This window comes from Myotis nattereri (genome assembly GCF_964212035.1).
Source record: "Myotis nattereri genome assembly, chromosome: 2".
NCBI classification, from domain to species: domain Eukaryota; kingdom Metazoa; phylum Chordata; class Mammalia; order Chiroptera; family Vespertilionidae; genus Myotis; species Myotis nattereri.
In genome coordinates this window covers 60,146,336-60,165,300 of record NC_138076.1, presented here as the reverse complement: position 1 = coordinate 60,165,300, position 18,965 = coordinate 60,146,336, and the positions used below count along the sequence as shown (strand labels likewise).

At 38.4% G+C, this 18,965-nt stretch overlaps 1 protein-coding gene and 1 pseudogene across 3 annotated transcripts in view; one reads left to right on the top strand and one right to left on the bottom strand.

Moving 5' to 3' along the window:
* Positions 1 to 18,965, bottom strand: part of TBC1D4 (TBC1 domain family member 4) — a 195,151-nt gene that overhangs the window by 111,923 nt on the left and 64,263 nt on the right. The gene's annotated exons all lie outside the window — the stretch shown is intronic.
* On the top strand, positions 16,289 to 17,055 carry LOC308511677 (ubiquitin-like FUBI-ribosomal protein eS30 fusion protein; annotated as a pseudogene). Its single transcript has 2 exons — positions 16,289 to 16,375; positions 16,687 to 17,055. The product of its transcript is annotated as a ubiquitin-like FUBI-ribosomal protein eS30 fusion protein (transcript).

Below are 18,965 nucleotides of genomic sequence, written 5' to 3'. Positions count from 1 at the left end.
AAGTAAAAATCATTACATAAAAGGGTACGGTCTTTTTTTTTTTTAGTTTTATTCACTTCAAACGGGGCCCCACGGGCCGTAGTTTGCCCACGGCTGGACTAAGGGATACTCCAAATATTTTTTACAGTATTATAGAAGAGACTAAAATAGGAATTTGTTTTTAATGTACAGCAAGGCTTAAAAGTACTATAGAGCTTGTGGCAGACTGCAAGGGTTTCACCCCAGTGACTCCAGGTGTACACCTTCACGTTCCTCTGCTCTTAAGATTTTGCTAAAAAAAATCAAAAGCATTTCATAGAACTTTTCACCATTACATTACTAAAAGAACCAGACATTTATATAACAATGACTGTAAATATAAGTACTTCCATTCTTGGCTAATGGCTTAAAAAAAAAAGGATAAGGTATTTAAAGTTGAACTTTCTGTTCACATTCCCCATTTAAAAGGTCTTTTGTCAGCCTAACTCCAAACACCAGTATTTTATTTGGTACATACAATTTTACTTTTGAAAATCATTTTCCATGTGATCTTCCACCCTTAGTAAAACATGTATACACCACGCCACACACACACACACAAACACATACACACACACACACACCACATACAGGTATCATGATCTGTGATGAAAAGATTTCTAATAAATTATTTTATATATGTAGTTTAACTCAGGTGAGCACAGGACAAAGGGTAAAATTTACAAGGAATGTAAAAGTGAGGGAGACACTGGAGGCTTTTATATCTAAAATCATGATATTGCTTAAGCCCCAAAGAGGAAAACAACTCACAGAGAGGTCAAGTTACACACACACACACACACACACACACACACACAGAGGCCTTCTGAACTTCTGTGCCCAAATAAAACGAGAGGAAGCTGTGAGGCATGCCAGTCACCAGGCCCGGGTGAGTGAGCTGCGCAGTCAGTTTCAGAGTATGCCTGGCATTTGCAGTCATGGGGAAAGAACGTGAGCCTGTGGGCTCCAGGGCCCCTCTCTTCAGGCCTGTTCCAGGCATGCAGATCCAAAATACACCAAACCAGGAGACTGGACCGCCTGTTACCCACGGGTGACGACCTGCTCTTGCGCATGGCCGGGTATCACAGACCCAAGGTCACTGCATTTTCATTTCCTCATCTGCCACCACGTCTTCAGCTTCACATCATTACTCACTTTATATTTCAGAGAAAAGCTTTGGATTCTTTTGGTGAGGGAGAGAGCATTAAAATAATGATTTCTTGCCCTAACCGGTTTGGCTCAGCGGATAGAGCGCCGGCCTGCGGACTCAAGGGTCCCAGGTTCGATTCCGGTCAGGGGCACGTACCTTGGTTGCAGGAACATCCGCAGTAGGGGGCGTGCAAGAGGCAGCTGATCGATGTTTCTCTCTCATCGATGTTTCTAACTCTCTACCCCTCTTCCCTCCTCTCTGTAAAAAATCAATAAAATATATTTTTTAAAAAAATGATTTCTTCTCATTTCATAGGTATAATAAAATCATTTGCCAACAACTAGTTTTTCATCATTACTAAACAAAATGTTATTATAGGTTCTGTTATTTATATTGTTTAAACTACATTCTATAAGATTTTGTGGGTTTTCTACATATTATCATAAGGTTAAAAAGCCTACTAATTTTGATCTGGTAGATACCTTGATAAATAAAAGCAAGAAGTGTGAATAATTTTGTTCAACACCCCAACATTTCCAAAATTCACATGCTGCTCCAAAAGACTTGCCCATGCACAAAGGAAATTACTTATATTACTTGTTTTACTTTCCAATTTTATCAAGCTATATTTGGCATATAACACTGTATTAATCTTATTTACAAAACGATGGTTTGATTACACAGTATTTTTTTAAACTTCTTATGATGCAAATTTCAACTACATCAAACTTTGTCATAATAAATTGTACTTTTCCTCTTCCTAATTGCACATCATCATTCTAAAGGAGTACTATGACATCCAATATCTCAGCTGATTTTGTGTTTACTATTAAAGATTTTATGTTTGCTATTTAAAGAGCTCAAGCAAAATTGGCAATAAAAACACAAATTCAAGTGGGATAAAGGATGTGAACAGATAAGTCTTAACAGAAGTAGTAAGATAAGGATAAGGGTGAGATGTTTCAATTCAAAAGTAATTAAAGAAATACAGATTACCTCTTATTAAGATGCTAGTTTTGAAAGGGATTTTAAAACAAAAGATGATCAGCAATGCTGGAGGAGGTCCAGTGAAAGCAGGCACTTTACATACACATTGGTGGTATAACTGTAAGTTAGAGTAATCTTACAGTAAAACAAAGGGGCAAAATGTGTACTATCTTCATTCAACTTGACCAGTAACTCCACTTTAAGAATCTATTCTCTTCTCAAAAAATTAACATAGAAATATATATTTCTGCAGTCCTGGCCAGTGTTGTTCAGTTGGTTGGGCACTATCCCCTGCACTGAAAGGCAACAGGTTCAATTCCCAGTCAGGGTTCAAGCCTGTGTTTCGCTCTCACATCTTAGGCTCCTCTCTCTCTCCCTTTCCCTTTCTTTATCTCTAAAAATTAATAAGAATATTAACTATATATATACAGACAATAGTGTGGTGAAGGTCTGGGGTTGGGGTGGGGCTAGAAGGGATCAATGAAGGGGAGAGGAGGGAACAAGACATTTGTAATACTTTCAACAATAAAGATTAAAAATATATACATATATTAAGTATATATATATATATATACACACAAATAAATGATATAGCTGTTATCAGAGCATTACTAATTGTTAGAAACAATTTATATAATGTATATCCCACATGAAAGAAATAGATGAGTTGTAACATATTCATTCTGAGAAATAGTAAACAATCACTAATTTTTTAAAGACAACACAATAAAAAAAAACAAAATATAAAACAATATATACAGAATACAGTAACTACACACTTTTAAATTTTATTTAGAATGGTTTTAGATTCACAGAAAAGATGCAAAGGTAGTATAGCATTTAAATAGAAGCATGGAACAGACTGTCAAATCTCAGAGCGAAGGCAGGTGGGAAGAGATCAACCCAAGTATGCATATGTGCATCACCCATGGACACAGACAATAGGGTGGTGAAGGCCTGGGGTGGGGGTGGGCTAGAAGGGGCCAATGGAGGGGAAAGGGGGACTTTTCAACAATAAAGATTTTTTAAAATATTTTTATTGATTTCAGAGAGGAAGGCAGAGGGAGAGAGAGACAGAAACATCAATGATGAGAATCATTGATTGGCTGCTTCCTGCACACCCCCTGCTGGGGATCAGGCCTCCAACCTGGGCACATGACCAGGAATGAACCGTGACCTCCTGATACATAGGTGGATGCTCGACCACTAAGCCACACCAGTCGGGCAACAATAAAGATTTTTTTAAATAAAAATAAATAAAATGCTACATGCTTAACCTTAAGTAAAAATACAATTACAATACATACATACATACATATATACATACATAAAATCCAAACTCAGTTCCTCCTATTGCTAACATCTTCCTTTAGCATGGTGCATTTGTCACAATTAACGAACCCATATCGATACTTCATTACTAACTAAAGTCCATGCTTTGGTCATATGTCCTTAGCTTTCCCCAAATGTCCTTCTGTTTTCCTGTTCCAGGATCTCTTCCATACACCACTTTTATATAGTCACGTAAGTCTCCTTAAGCTCCCCTCAGCTGTGACGATTTCTCAGACTCTCCTTGTTGTTGATGACCTTCACAGTTTTGAGGCCCAATCATCCGCCACTGTGTAGAATGTTCCTTTACTGGGGGTTTTCTGATGCTTTTCTCATGGTTAGACTGGGGTGATGAGTTTCAGTGAGGAAGATCACAGAAGCGAAGTGCTAGTTCTAACAGCACATTTACCAGAGGGCATTAAAAAAAGAACTAGAACACACTGTTAACAAGAATTTGCTTGGGCAATGAGGTTCTATGAGTAACTCTTTTCTTCTCTCATTTATCTAATTCACGTTTGAAAATATTTCACTAAAACCATTTTTATGACCATAAAAAGAAACACCTAAGGGAAAAGCATGGCGTTAAAAATGGGACAATAGCATAAATATGTCCATCTACTGTCCCTCCTCCCATACTCAGCAATGGGGTGGCTACCCTTGTCTGCCAGCTGCTGCTCTCCTCCCTGTCACCAGCAGCCGTGCAATTATTCTGACAGCTGTTGAATGACTTTTAGGCACTGGCACATCTATTCAAACTAGGGACAGAGAAGGGCAAACTATCTGGAGAGGTTTCTTTCTTCCTGACATCTTTCTTACATACAGGCCAACAGTGAATACCCTTATAAATACAAAAAGGGAGAACTCAGCTTGTTAAACTCTCACTATATGGAGAGAATTTCATGAACTAGTAGGTGAAAAAACAGAGGTACAAAGCAGTATAAATAGCATGATGCAATTTTTACAAAATAATTTAATAAATTCATCTCCAATAAATCATATATATGCATTTTTAAGTCTAGAAGGGTATACATCACTTGTAATTTCCTAAGGGGAAGGAAAATTTAAAGGAAAGTTGTTTTTCACTTTTTATACTTTATATTATGTAAACTTTACTGTAAACATCTTCTATTAGTATTTAAGATTTTTTTTAAATAGAAAAACTTTAAGCCAAAAACTCATTTACTTAAAAAGTTGAATTAAACACTATATACAAAATTAGGCACAGTTCCAAAGAGTGAATCAAATAAAGGAAGTTTCAATACATTTCAAGCATGGCATACCAAGATTACAATTCTTCATTTCCCTTTAAAAGCATAAATGCCATTTTGGGATATTTTGTTCCTTTGCTAATTGAAAATAAAAACAGCCACTTGTAATCCTTGCACATCTCCCCCCCCCCCCCCCCAGCTATCATTATTGTAAGAGGGATGTTCATGACAAGTACTAACATAGGGCGATAGGTTTCTCAACCATAATTGAATTCGTTCACCCCGGCCTTTGGAACAGCTGCAGTGTCTAAAAGCATCCAACTGTGAGGGTGATGCTACATGCTCCTTTTCTTTTTAACAAGCTGATTTGACACATGTGTCTCAATAGAATCTGTTATGAAATCCATCCAGGAGTCCAACCCAGAGCTGTAACTCTAATCAGGCTCACAGCCACTCCGTACTCCTAAATTTATTTACATTTTATACTTAGTTCCAAAATCATTGGGTATCATCTGGATTTTAAAAATGGCAAAAGTATTCAAATTTCCACCCAACTCAACTTCTCTGAGTCAAAGCCTTGCAGGCCTTTGTTACAACACAAATAAATGCGTTGTCTTGAACAGCACATTTTATGCCTCTGTCCTTCATTTCTATCTCAGCACAATTTCATAAAACTAAATGCTGCAAAACACAGAGTACCAAGGAAATGAAACACAGGAAGGGAAGTAATGATGAGGATAAAGGGATCAGCAGGATTTGGCATATCACCAGAGCTGGCCCAAGGCAGCCCAGAAGCAGTTTCAGAACACAGGAGAGCCTTGAGAGAATTCACTTGTGTAAAATATATAGTTCTATTTACCAAGTTTCTATGGTTCCTAGGAGAATAAGAATAGAATAAACAAAACTGATTTATTAGAGAAACAAGCGAGCTTAAGAAAGACCAGGCAGTTTGCCCTCTATCAGACTGAAAGGTCCTGCATGACATGACTTTATCTCATATTATGTGATTTGTTTACCACATGTGGGTCTTGGTTAAAAAAAAAAAAAAATCTAAGACCATGGACTTCTGGGACATAGACCCAGAACCTATGTGTCAATTAAGGGTCTACCAACACTCACTCAGGTGCATGTGGAACCCAAGCAACCTAGATCATCAATATCTAGGATACTAGAAACTTACAATGATGTTAGCATTTTACAAGTTCTTGATACAGTGAGGCAGGTAACATAGCTGAGTAGCTGAACTAAGACTTCAGCAGTTTCTGATCTGCATGTGTAAGGAAGGAAAACACTCTTCCAGATCCCATTTATGTCAACACTGGTAAGTGGGTACTAAATATAAATTCTATGTCACTTTTAGTTAATTGACTAATATTTAGCTGGGTGTTAATTAATGCTTTAGCCCAGGGGTCCTCAAACTACGGCCCATGGGCCACATGCAAATACAAATACTGTATGTGTTCCCGTTTTGTTTTTTTACTTCAAAATAAGATATGTGCAGTGTGCATAGGAATTTGTTCATAGTTTTTTTTTAAACTATAGTCCGGCCCTCCAATGGTCTGAAGGACAGTGAACTGGCCCCCTGTTTAAAAAGTTTGAGGACCCCTGCTTTAGCCTATGCTAGATTCTGGATTTAGAAGGATTAATACACCACAGGCTCTTCCCTAAGCTCCAGAAGGCTATCCTCTGTTTCAGTCAGACCAATTCCTTCCAAATCTCTTCCTCAAGTATGTCTGAAAGATTATACTTTTGAACTCTAGAAAGATGGAAGCAGCAATGGACACACATTTAAAGAGAACAACCAGAACCCATGGACAATGCCACAACAAAATTAGGTGAGAAAGTATCCTGAAGAATTCCAAAATACAAATGTTTTGGTACAAATCACATATACCTACAAGACCCGCACATTCCCTGTACCTCTGAGGGAAGAAAGAAAGGGAAGCAATAGGGTGACTGAGGGGCCAGAGCAGCCATCAGGTCCTCACTGAAAGCCTGGCTGGCCAATTGGAGAGCAGCAACTGAACTGGAAGGCTTCTGTCTACTCCAATACCAATACCAGGCAAGTGGGATGGGCCCACAAACACTCTGGAAACTGCTCCCCCAAGACTCGTATTCAAGACTAGAGGCCCAATGCACGAAATTCGTGCAAGAGTAGGCCTTCGCAGCCCTGGCGGCCTCAGCAGCCCTCACAGACTTGGCATTGTCCAGAAGATGGTCAGGACAGTCGTCCCGCAGTTCAGCAGCTTGGTCGATTTGCATATTATGGTTTTATTATAGATAGGTACTCACAACGATAAGAAACTCCTGGGCACAGAAGCAAACTTGAGCAGAACAGGTAAAATAGAGAAAAAATAAACAGACGGATCAGATCAAAGAGAAAGAGGGAACAAATTAGGAAATATCAGAAAATAAACTACAGTATTTTTAACAGCTTTATGAGCATATCACATACAAACCATAAATATGCCTTTTAAAGCATACAACTCACTGGTGTTTACTATATTTATAAAGTTGTGCAACCAGCCCCATTACCCAAAATTAGGACATTTTCAATACCCCAAAAAGAAACTTATATCTATTACCAGTCACATCTCTATACCCTTGTCCTTCCCCGACTCCTCCAGTCCTGGAAACCTATTTTATCCCTATATAGATTTGATTATTTTGCACATTTTATATAAATAATGTCATATAACATGCGATCTTTTGTGACTGACTTCTTTAATTTAGCACTTTTGGAAGTTCATCTATGCTGTAGTATGATTAATAATTCAAAAACTCATTCCTTTTTATTGTAAAACTAGAGGCCCCGTACACAAAATTCATGCACTCGGGGCGGCAGGGGGTAGAGTGTCCCTCAGCCCGGCCTGCGCCCTCTCACAGTCTTGGAGCACTCAGGGGATGTCTGACTGACGGCTTAGGCCCGCTCCCCTTGGGAAGACAGGAGAGGCTCCCGCCACTGCCACTGTGCTCACCAGGTGTGAGCCCAGCTTCTGGCTAAGGGGCACTCCCCCTGTGGGAGTGCACTGACCACCAGGGGGAAGCTCCTGCATTAAGCGCCTGCCCCCTGGTGGTCAGTGTGTGTCATAGTGACCAGTCATTCTGCCATTCAGTCAATTTGCATATTAGCCTTTTATTATATAGGATAATTATGCCATTGTGTGGATACACCACTTTTGTTTATCTATTCATCACTTAAGGGACATTCAGGATGTTTTCATTTTAGGCTATTATGAATAATGCTGCTAGGAACATTCATGTACCAGTTTTGCATGCAGTTATGTTTTCATTTCATTTCTCTTGAATATATACCTAGGAGTGGAATTGCTGAGTCATATGGCAACTATGACCTTTTGAGGAACCACCCAACTGTTTGCCATAGTGGCTGCACCATTTTCAATCCCACCAACTGTGTATGAGGACTCAAAGTCTTCCACTTCTTTGTCAACACTTGTTATAATCTGCCTTTTTTATTATAGCTGTTCTGGTGGGTGTCAAGTAGTGTCTCATGATTCTGATTTGCATTTCTTTAATGGCAAATGATGTTGAACATTTTTAATGTGCTTATTGGATATTTGCATATCTCCTTTGGAAAAATGTCATTCTAATACTTTGCCCATTTTTAATTGGAGTATTTGTCTTTGTAATTGAGTTGTAATAATTCTTTATATATTCTGGTTATAAGTCCCTTTAGATATATGATTTGTAACTATTTTCTCTCATTCTGTAAAATGTCCTTTCACTTTTTTTTTTAATCCTCACCCAAGAATATTTTTCCATTGATTTTTAGAGACAGTGTAAGGGAGAGGGAGATAGAGATAGAGAGAGAGAGAAACATTGGTGTGAGAGAGACACATCAATTGGCTGCCTCCCACACACACCCCGACCAGGGCTGGGGATCAAGCCTGCAACTAAGGTACAAACCCTTGACTGGAATCGAACCAGGGACGCTTTAGTCCGCACTCTATCCACTGAACCAAACCGGTTAGGGTTCCCTTCACTTCTTAATTGTAAAAGCACACAAATTTTTCATTTTGATGAAGTCTAACTTTTCTTTTTTTAAATATATTTTATTGATTTTTTTATCTTTAATTTCTTTATTGGTTAAGGTATTACAAATGTGTCCTTGAAGTCTAACTTTTCAATATTCTCTTTTGACCTTTGTCATTTGAAAGTCATATCTAAAATCATTTACTAATCCAGTCATAAAGATTTACTCCTTCTAAGAGTTTTACAGCTTTAACTCTTACCTTTAGACCTATGAGTCACTTGAAGTTAATTTGTGTGTATGGTATGAAATAGGTAGCATCTACACTCATCCTTTTGCAAATGGTTATACTATTGTCCCAAATCATTTGTTGAAAAGATAATTATTCCCCCATTGAACTGTCTTGTACCATTGAAGTGTCATTGAACACTTGTCTATAGTCAACTGGCCATAAATGTAAAGTTTTATTTCTTTACTCTGAATTCTGTTCTCTTTATGTGAGTATTATACTGACTTGACTACTGCAGCTTTGTAGTACATTTTGAAATTAGGAAGTATGAGTCCTCCAACTTTGCACTTTTCAAGATTGTTTTCAGATTTCTGGATCCCTTCCCTTTCCACATAAATTTTAGGATCAGATTGCCAATTTCTGCAAAAAAGCCAGATGGAATTCTGATTGGGATTGCATTGTTTTATGTAGATCCACTTGACAATGCCATTTTAACAATATTAATTTTTCTAATCCATGAATATAGATGACTTTCCATTTATTAGACTTTCTTTATTGCTTTTCAGTGACATTTTATAGTTTTTAGTGTACAAGTCTTACACTTCTTTTGTGCAACTTATCCTTAAATATTTTGTTCTTTTTGATGCTGTTGTAAATTTAATTGTTTTAACATAATTTTGGGCATGTTTATTACAAATATATAAATGTGTGTGGACATAATTATACTCTTATGTGTGTGTATTTTTAAGCTAGAAAAGTACATACCGGAATCTTACCAATGTTCTAAGTATAGTGATGGCTAGTTATGGGCAATTATTTTTCTCTTTGGTCACTTTGTTTTAATTTTTTTCTATAATAAATATGTACTTTTTTCCAAATCTTAAATTTTTTATTAATGTTTAAACAGTGTGTTTTCACTTCTGTCAAGAAGTTGATCAACTGCTTTAATTTAATGACTGGGTTCACAATTATTTTGTAATTCCATATCAGTTGTCTTAGCAAACATTCAATTCTTTTCCAATGTGGATTTGTTTTAACATACTCATTAGGGTTTTTCTCCCTTTCAATATACTCTGGTTAATAGATAATTTAAAGTATCTGGGCTCCTCTTGAATTTTTGCAAATTGGGTTAATTCACTTAAGTTTGAAGTGCACAGTATGATTCAGATTGATCCTTGGAGAAGTTTCAGAACAGAACAAACAAAATCCTAGACACAATTTTATGGAACAAAAACAAAAATCTCCTTAACAGATTAACATTTTGCTGCCAACAAGCACCTTCAAAAATTTGGTGAATGTTGTCTGCAATCCCAGCTTCTTTTTAGACACTTATATAATATCAATTGATAAATTATGCAAACCTTTTTCTAGATAGCTACAAAAGTTCCTTCTAAACTTAGGATGTTAAGATAGTAGTGTCACTTTATACTTGACCTGCTATCACCTCTTGAGAAAATAAATCTTAATGCAAAACTTTTAAATGTTCTGATCCATTTCACGGAAGTTATAAAGCATTTAATTAACGTCAGGAGTTTTACATACATTCACCAAATTCATGTTTGTTTATTTTACCCTGACTTCCCATAGCCCTAAAACTCGGCTATTTATTTAGTACAAAGGAAATAACAACACTCTCAGAAAATTGTTGTGAGGTTTAAATAAGCTGTCATATATAAAGCTCTTACCACAGTGCATGCACCTGATAATCCTTCAGTAGATACTGGCTCTAGTTAGTAATATTTAAATATTTTTTCAAAGCTTTTCTATATTATGCCTGTCTCCTCCTTTCATACTAAAGGCCCCTATGCTTTCAGTCTGTCCTTCTATGGTCTGCCTAAACCACACCCACCATAATGCATAATTTAAGTGTGGACACACCTCAGTATACTACACACATGATAATCTCCTTCTCCTCAGCTGACCCTTAAATATTGAAACCCATAACCCTAGTGAGTTATGCCCCAAATAAAGTAGGAGCCAATGAAGACTAGATGTCAAAACTATAAATAAACTCTACATGTGCTATATTTGCTTAAGAAGATGGTTCATGGCACATGGCTCCAAAGAATGCTGCTACGTGATGTGCAAATCTAGAGTTGGTTACCAAACTATTAAACACCTGTCTTTTTTTTCTTTCAGAGATAGTATATGAAAATTAAAAGTGAAAGTAGCCCTAGTGGGTTTGGCTCAGTGGATAGAGTGTTGGCCCACAGACTGAAGGGTCCTGGGTTCGATTCTGGTCAAGGACACATACTTTGGTTACAGGCTCAGTCCCTAGCCCCTTTTGGGAGCATGTGCAGGAAGCAACCAATTGATATGTCTCTCTCTATGTGTCTCTCCCCCTCCTTTCCACTCTCTCTAAAATTCAATGCAAAAATATCCTCAGGTGAGGACTATGCAAAAAAAAAAAAAAGTGAAAATAACTATCTTAGAAATACCAAAGGGGAAAATGTACACCCTACATTCTAAGTACAGTAAAAAATATTTCAACCCATGTCAAATGCCAGATGCTTCACACAAACCATAGATCCAAGCGGCAAAAGCTGTATCAGATGAAGACAAAGGCACCCTCACATTGTGCCACAGATTTTACAACAAATGACTTAAATGATTCTCTTCTCCAAACCTGTTCCTTTGCTTTACAGAGCTTTAAAGGCAAGCAGGTGGTAAATATGGCAATAATTCAATTTCCAATGCCAATAATTATAGTGAAATAAAATACACAATACCAAAAAAATGAAATAATATACACTATACTATTCTTTCCACCTTTTCAATGTAATATAATGAAATAGAGCTAGGTACCACTTAGTATGAAGCAGGAGATCTTATGTAAAATCCAATTAATAGTATAAATATTATCTATAATAATAAAAGCATAATATGCTAATTAGACCAGACAGCTAAACGACCTTGCAGACAACCATGTTATGACACCCACTGGTGCCAGGCCAGCCAAGGCGGGTGCGACCCTATTGGTCGAGGGCCTGGCCATTGCCCCATGATCACCCTGCAGAGGGAAGCCCAGGCCACCAACCAGTGGGCTGCGGCAGGTGGGCGGGGCCTCCCTCTGGGGGTGGGGGGTGATCGATCACGGGGTTCCTAGACTATGAGAGGGCACAGGCTGAGCTGGGAGGACACCCCTCCAGTGCACAAATTTTGTGCACTGGGCCTCTAATAATTGATATAATTATACACAAACTATAATATATCAATAAAGGCCCTTAGAATCCCTCTCAAACTCACAAACATTTGGGGGAAAGGACTTCTCTCAAAAGGCCTCAGTGGCAGGAACCACTTGGCCAAAGGGTTTTAATAGAACAATGCTGAAACTGTTATTTGAAGCTAGAGTAACAGCCCCTATTTATTAAGTCAGTTAATCACAGAATGTTTATAGAGTCTTTTAGTCTTTTAAGACTGTTAGGGATCAAAAAGCACTACCTTGCCCGCCGACATGGCTCAGTGGTTGAGCGTTGTCGCTCAGTGGTTGGGCATATTCCCGGTCAGGGCATATGCCCAGGGGTATGCAGGAGGCAGCAGATCAATAATTCTCTCCCATCATTGATGTTTCTATCTCTCTCTCCCTCTCCCTTCCTTTCTGAAATCAATGAAAACATATTTTTAGAAAAGCACTATCTGCATTTGCAATATTCACTCTATTTTATCCTATAAATTTTCATAAGGCTAAGCACGAATCAATCAGCTTGCCTGGATGTATTCTCTGGTTTTGACATAAGATAAGGAGGATTCTAGGCTTTGGCCCATGGAAAGTCCTGAATGAGTTCTGGATGATGCCACAAAAACAGCTGACATTCTTAGAAGTCTCAATAAAGAGCACGTAAGTCTCCTATGTACAAAAACCTAGGGCTGGCAGAGGGAGAGTTCTCACAAAGCAAAATAAAAGGTAAACTGCCTACAAAGCTGGACTGAGAAGCCCAGACAATATCCTACCAGCACGAGGAGCCATCCATTAAGAGTTCTGTACTATGCTAAAATGAATGGCAGTACTTTAGGAACATTAATCTAACCATGAGTTAGGTCAATCAAAGGAATGTGTGCACATGCGCACATTTGCTTCCTGTGCGGGAAGGGTGTAGAGGGGATGTGAAAGGTGAGTGTGGCCTGGTAGAAGTAGGAGTGTAGTATGTGTGTGTCGGGGAACAGAAAACAAAAGAAGGTAGGCCAATTAGGATGCTGTGTCAATAATTCAGATAAGAGGTGTTCAAGCTTTAAACCAAGGACTTGGAAGTGGAAAGAAGAAATGCATTCAAAGCCAACAATGTGAAGTTTTTTTAATACAGAAGTAGAAAGGAAAAGAAATCAAAGGTAAAATATGAGGTTTGGGGCTAGGTCACTGGATTATTGCCATAAACTGAAAAGAGGATGTCAAGAGAAATAGCTAAGACTTAAAAAGTTGAATTCATTTTAGACATACTGAGTTTGGAGTGACATAAGACATCCAATCACAGCCAGCCCTGGTGGCAGGTATGGTGGAAAAAGTCCCAATGACACTAGAAAAAGTATTAGATAAAATTTCCCTGACATGTGATTAAGTTATCCTCAAAAATAAGTTTATTAAGCCATTTTTTACATAGGCATACCTATTCAGAGTACTTCTAATCTCAGCATTGTTTACTGTAGGGTTAAACTGTGCTTGTGAACACATAAATATTAAATAACAGACCACCAAATGCAGTTCTGGCGAACAGTGACAAAGTGTGAATCACCTTATTTGGCTTTGAGTATTTTTCTTACATTAATTGGCTTCTTTTCTTTGCAATTATTCTGGGAGGAAGACCACACTGTTTGGATCAAGGATATAAAGGCTGGGCTAGAGAAAGAGGAAAATTTCTTAGGTTAACAAGTTTTACTTGATTGCTTCCTGATATTTTATGGTTTTATACAAAACCACCTGAACCAAAAAGTCTTAACTTTTAATTCACGTTATTTCTGGCAGCAACGTGACACACTCCATGAGGGATTAAAGAAAACAGCAGCTCACGTTAAGTATCAAGTTCCTCCTTAATCATTTTAAAGAAAAGCATAACTACTTCCTTTTTTATTTATAACTGAAATTAGGAAGCATATTGCTTGTAGAAAGCAAACTCATGAAGAAGCTTAACAAACACTAAGAACAAAATCTTGATCCAGAAACCAAAATGGCTACTCTTTGAAATAAATACTGTGGCATTCTTTCCTGTATTATCTCATACCGTAGGAAGTACAATTTGTACAAATACAAAGTAATCGCTGGTTCATTAGTAGTGATAAAGGCACCATACTACAGTAAAACTTTGACAATAGGGGAAACTGGGCAAGTGTGCAGGAACTCTCCATGCTATCTTTGTAACTTTTCCATAAATTTAAAACTACCTTAAAATAAAAAGGTTATGTTGGGGAAGGGGGGGAGAGGAATCACTGTACTTCTTTTTATTTAAAGATCACGTTTTGCTTAATATTATAAACCTAGCATTTGTTCAATAAATATGCATTGAACAAATGGGTGCTCAGCTCTACATCATTTGCAAAGACAACTGAGACCTGATGACAAAGAACCCACTTCTCTCTAACTTCCAAGCTCCCACAGCCAAGGAATTTAATGTCCAGGAGAGAAAAAATAAGACTCAGGACGCTGTAAGAGCAATACACAAAAGACACAAAGCAATGTCTTCCCCTTCGTGAGCCCCTAGAAACCTACTCTGTCAGGCTACATCTTCCTCTGGCCTAGGATTAAATCTAAAACAGGCCCAAATTGTGTGCCAGGTATTGGATAATAAAAAAAGTCCCTAAAAATAGCCTCAGTTCAGTAATTAAATACCCAGTCCACGTAAAATCCAAAGTCTGGACTTCATTCAAAGTTCAGCATTGCCTCCCCTTGCTCAGCCTGCTGCAGGCACAGAGCCTGCCGTGTGTCTGGGGCAGGAGGGCAGGCTCACTTTCCCTCTCCCTTTAGACAGCAGATCTCCCCAGCCTCCTAATAACTGATGGGCAGTCATAACTGCCCTGCAAATATCTGGTTGGTTTGCTGTGCAGATGATCAAAGCTGACTGCTCATTCTTGACAAGCATGAATGCACCTTCTCTGGACGGTCGCTTACAATGTCACAGAACACCTCCTGCAGGGGGAAACAGTTCCTCCCCATCTACATCCTCTCCTCTGTCACTGGCTGTATCAGCCAGCTCCTTCCCTTTAGATTTCTCTGGCATGACTAACACACGGTCCCCTTGCTTCCCAAGCTCCAGGGCACACATGTGAGGCTCTCTTCGCCACCTTCTCACTGGGATGGGGGGTTGACGGCACACTAGCCTCATCATCTCCTATTTCCAAATCTCCTGTCAGCCTCAGCAGCCCACTGACAGGCTGGAGGTGGGTGCTGAGCTGGCATTCCCAAACCTCGTTCCTCACCCTGCCCAGAGCAAGTCCTGCTTAGGAGGTGCGGCACTGTGCTTCGGACCATGAGAGTGATGGGCACTGAGGACCTCAGCTCAAACAGAATCCCATTTTATTATCCTCCTGACACCGCAACACAGATAGAAAATAAGAGCCATAAAAATAAAAACACCGTGTAGTTTCAGAATAGGATGCTGCTTCTGGCTTAGGGGATGGGGACAGGCTGGATCAAAGGCCTGTCTTGGGCCAGACCTTAAACTTGCGGAGAACAGGAGTGGAGATGAGGCAGACACAGCCTCCTTCAGACCTCCTCTGTGGCTTCTTCCTTCAGACAGTAGGAATTAATATATGAATATCTCTTTTAACTGGCAGTATTTATTCTTATTTCAGTGGTTTGTGAGCTACCAACCCTGGTAAATAAATGCCCCGGGAGGCTTCTTGTTCTGTTCCCCTTTCCAACTGGCTGACAGATAAGCTCAGAAACCAGCTAGACCGAGGTTCAAAAATTGTCAATTACGAGTTATGTGACCTTGTGTAAGTCACATTATCTCTTCCACATCTGTCAGTGTGATAACACTGACAACATCATAGGCTGGTGCCAAAATTAAATAAGCATATGTATAAATCATAGTATATAGAATATAATGAAATGCCTATAAATGTTGACTACTATATTTTTATTATTGCTATCATCATCATTATTGTTAAAAATACTAAAAATTATATTTCTCCTGGAATCATAAAATGTTAGACTTGACAAAGACTGACTTATAAATCATTTAGTAAAATTCATTTTAATTAATTTCCCAGTTTTTAATTCAATCAGAGTTTGAGTGATAGATAGCTTTTGTCACTGTCAACACTTAGCCCCAACATGTAGTATTTAGAACACCAGAGTGTTTATCCTTACAGTCTACTGGGAAGTCAGAATGTTAAGAAAAATTGTAATGAAAGGTGTGGAAAAACCAATCTAAATAAGAATCCAGATGGAGAGACAATTACTTCTCAGACCAGAAGGGGATGAATCTGGGACAGTTATATGGATCAAGTGGCATCTGAGCTGGGCCCTGGAGGTAAGTAGGAATCTGCCAAGTGAACAAGGGAGAAGAGAATCCTAGCAAAAAAGAAAAAGAAATTAAAGACATACATTTAGCTATTAGTTCAAACCTTATTGTTAATTAATCTAAGATGTGGCCTTTAAATCTTTCTCAAATATCTATTTTACCAGTTATAAATTAAGTAATGGGGATGTATGTACAGCATGGTGACTAGAGTTAATACTACAATATTGCATATTTTAAAGTTGTAAGGGACTAGATCTTAAATATTCTCTTCACACACAAAAAAAATCTGGAGAAGCCACAGTTCAGTCACCAACAAATAGCTTTTCGTGCGCACCCAGGAGCTGCACATCCTCGAGGTGGCCGGCCAGGAGACTGTGGCCAGATCAAGGCTCATGTAGCCTCGCTGAAGGGCCTCACTCCAGATCAAGTCGTGCTCTTGGCAGGCATGCCCCTAGAGGGTGAGGTGGAGTTTCTGTCCACTCTGGAAGTAGCCGGACACATGCTCGGATGTCAAGTCCATGGTGTCCTGGCCCATGCTGGAAAAGTAAGAGGTCAGATCCCCACGATGGCCATAAAGGAGAAAAAGAAGAAGACTGGTTGGGCCAAGCAGCAGATGCAATACAACAGACAGTTTCGTCAACGTTGTGCCCACCTTTGGCAACAAGAAGGGCCCTAATGCCAACCCTTAAGTACTTTGTAATCCTGGCTCTCTCTAATAAAGCCACACAACCCAGTCCAAAAAAAATATCCGTAACTATGTATGGTGATGGACGTTAAGTTGACTTACGGTGGTGATCACTTTACAATATATACAAATATCGAATCATTGTGTTGGACACCTGAAACGAATATAATGTTATATGTCTATACTTCAATAAAAATTTGATTAATTAATTAATTAAATTTAATTAAATACTTGCTTTCTAAGTATTTACTTGATAGTATTTCAAGCAATGTTAAATTAGATGAAAAATATAGATAACATGAATACACAGTCCTACATAAATGTTCATAATCTATTATAATTTGGATATTCTAATTATAAATAACTCAAGGCACTTTTATAGTAATTCAAATTTGAATATGACCTTTACTTAAGCAGCCCCTTTACTATACAGCTTATTTTACAATTCCCTCAGATAATTGCTTAAGAAAGTTTCGCTGGAGCTTATTTTGCTAGTCAAGTGCTGTGGAAATCTAAGGGGTGATTTTAAGCAATCATCTGGCCTCTTTACCACTCTGTCCTCTTCCCATTCCAATGCTGGAGGAGGGAGAAAGAAAAAGTTGACATTTCATTCAACATTCCCACATTCTTTTGCTTGGATTGCTACATAAAAAAAAAAAAATGTGTGCATCTAGTTAACATCACAGATTTTACCAACTTTTTAGATTTACTAGTCTATTACCAGCTTTAAGAAAATATGGACTAAAAGAAGGCAAGTATCTTAGTTCAGATTAAGCACACCTCAAAGTTATATGAACAAGCTATTAAAATAATGTTAAATGAGAAAAAAGATCTTCCAGATATTCTAATAGATGTATTTCTTAAATTGAAATAGGAAATGAATGAGAACCACCACATGGTAGTAAAGGGTTTATCACAATTTTGTAATCTTTCAAAGATGAGACAGAAGCAGACAGCTAACTGTGGTCTTCCAGCCGTGGCCACCTTATGTGTGCTGGTACATTTGGGCCTCACAAACTTTATTAAATCTAAAAACTCTCTACGAAGTGCTTCTTATGTGTATGGTACCATGCTACCTGCTATAGGGAATATAAAAATAAGTTATATGATACAGCAGCTCTCCTGGGGGCAGTGGGGGGGGGGGAGAGATTCATACATACGGCCACAGAATATCAATATGATAAACCCTAAAAAACACTATGCCACTAGCACAGATTACAGTTTCTGGAAGGATCAGAAGACCTCATGCAGGAAGAGGCATAAGAGCTAGATTTTGAAAGAAAAGCAGGGTTTCACTGGGCAGAATTGGGGAGAACACATGAACAAATGCAAAGAAGGAGGAGAGAGAAGAATGTACTTGAAGAATCCAAGTTACACATTTTGGCAGAGACAGAATAGGCCAAAGAGCCTCGGTCTGAGAAATTCCTCAGTGGCAAACTAAGAAGTTAATGCCAAAAGCTTCTGGAAAGGGGTGGGAGGTGAGCCCTGGGCAGGGCAGTGGAAACAGGAATGGAAAAGAGACTTCTCTTATTTGAGAGCCACTTGACCCCAGAGAAGTTGAGATGAATGAGGACCGCCACTACTCACCAGCTGCAGCTAGCCTTTTAACTCCACGGCCTTGCAAATTCAGAGAGCCGTAGAAGTACTCAAATTGATGTAGTTAATTTATTATGTTCATACGCATGGCGTCAGCATTAGTTTTAGATCTTAAAAAAAGTATGATTTTTTTTAGAGTGCTACTTTTAATAAGTAATCAACAAAATGTACACGTAGGTAACCTACCTTTTGTAATTGAAACTGCATGGGTCTCAAGTGAAGATTTGGTGAGGCAAATAAGCAAGACATTTAGAAGTACTTAATGCAACCTGAAATGCAGATACTCTATTTTCAAGAAGATAAGCAGGAATCATAAGC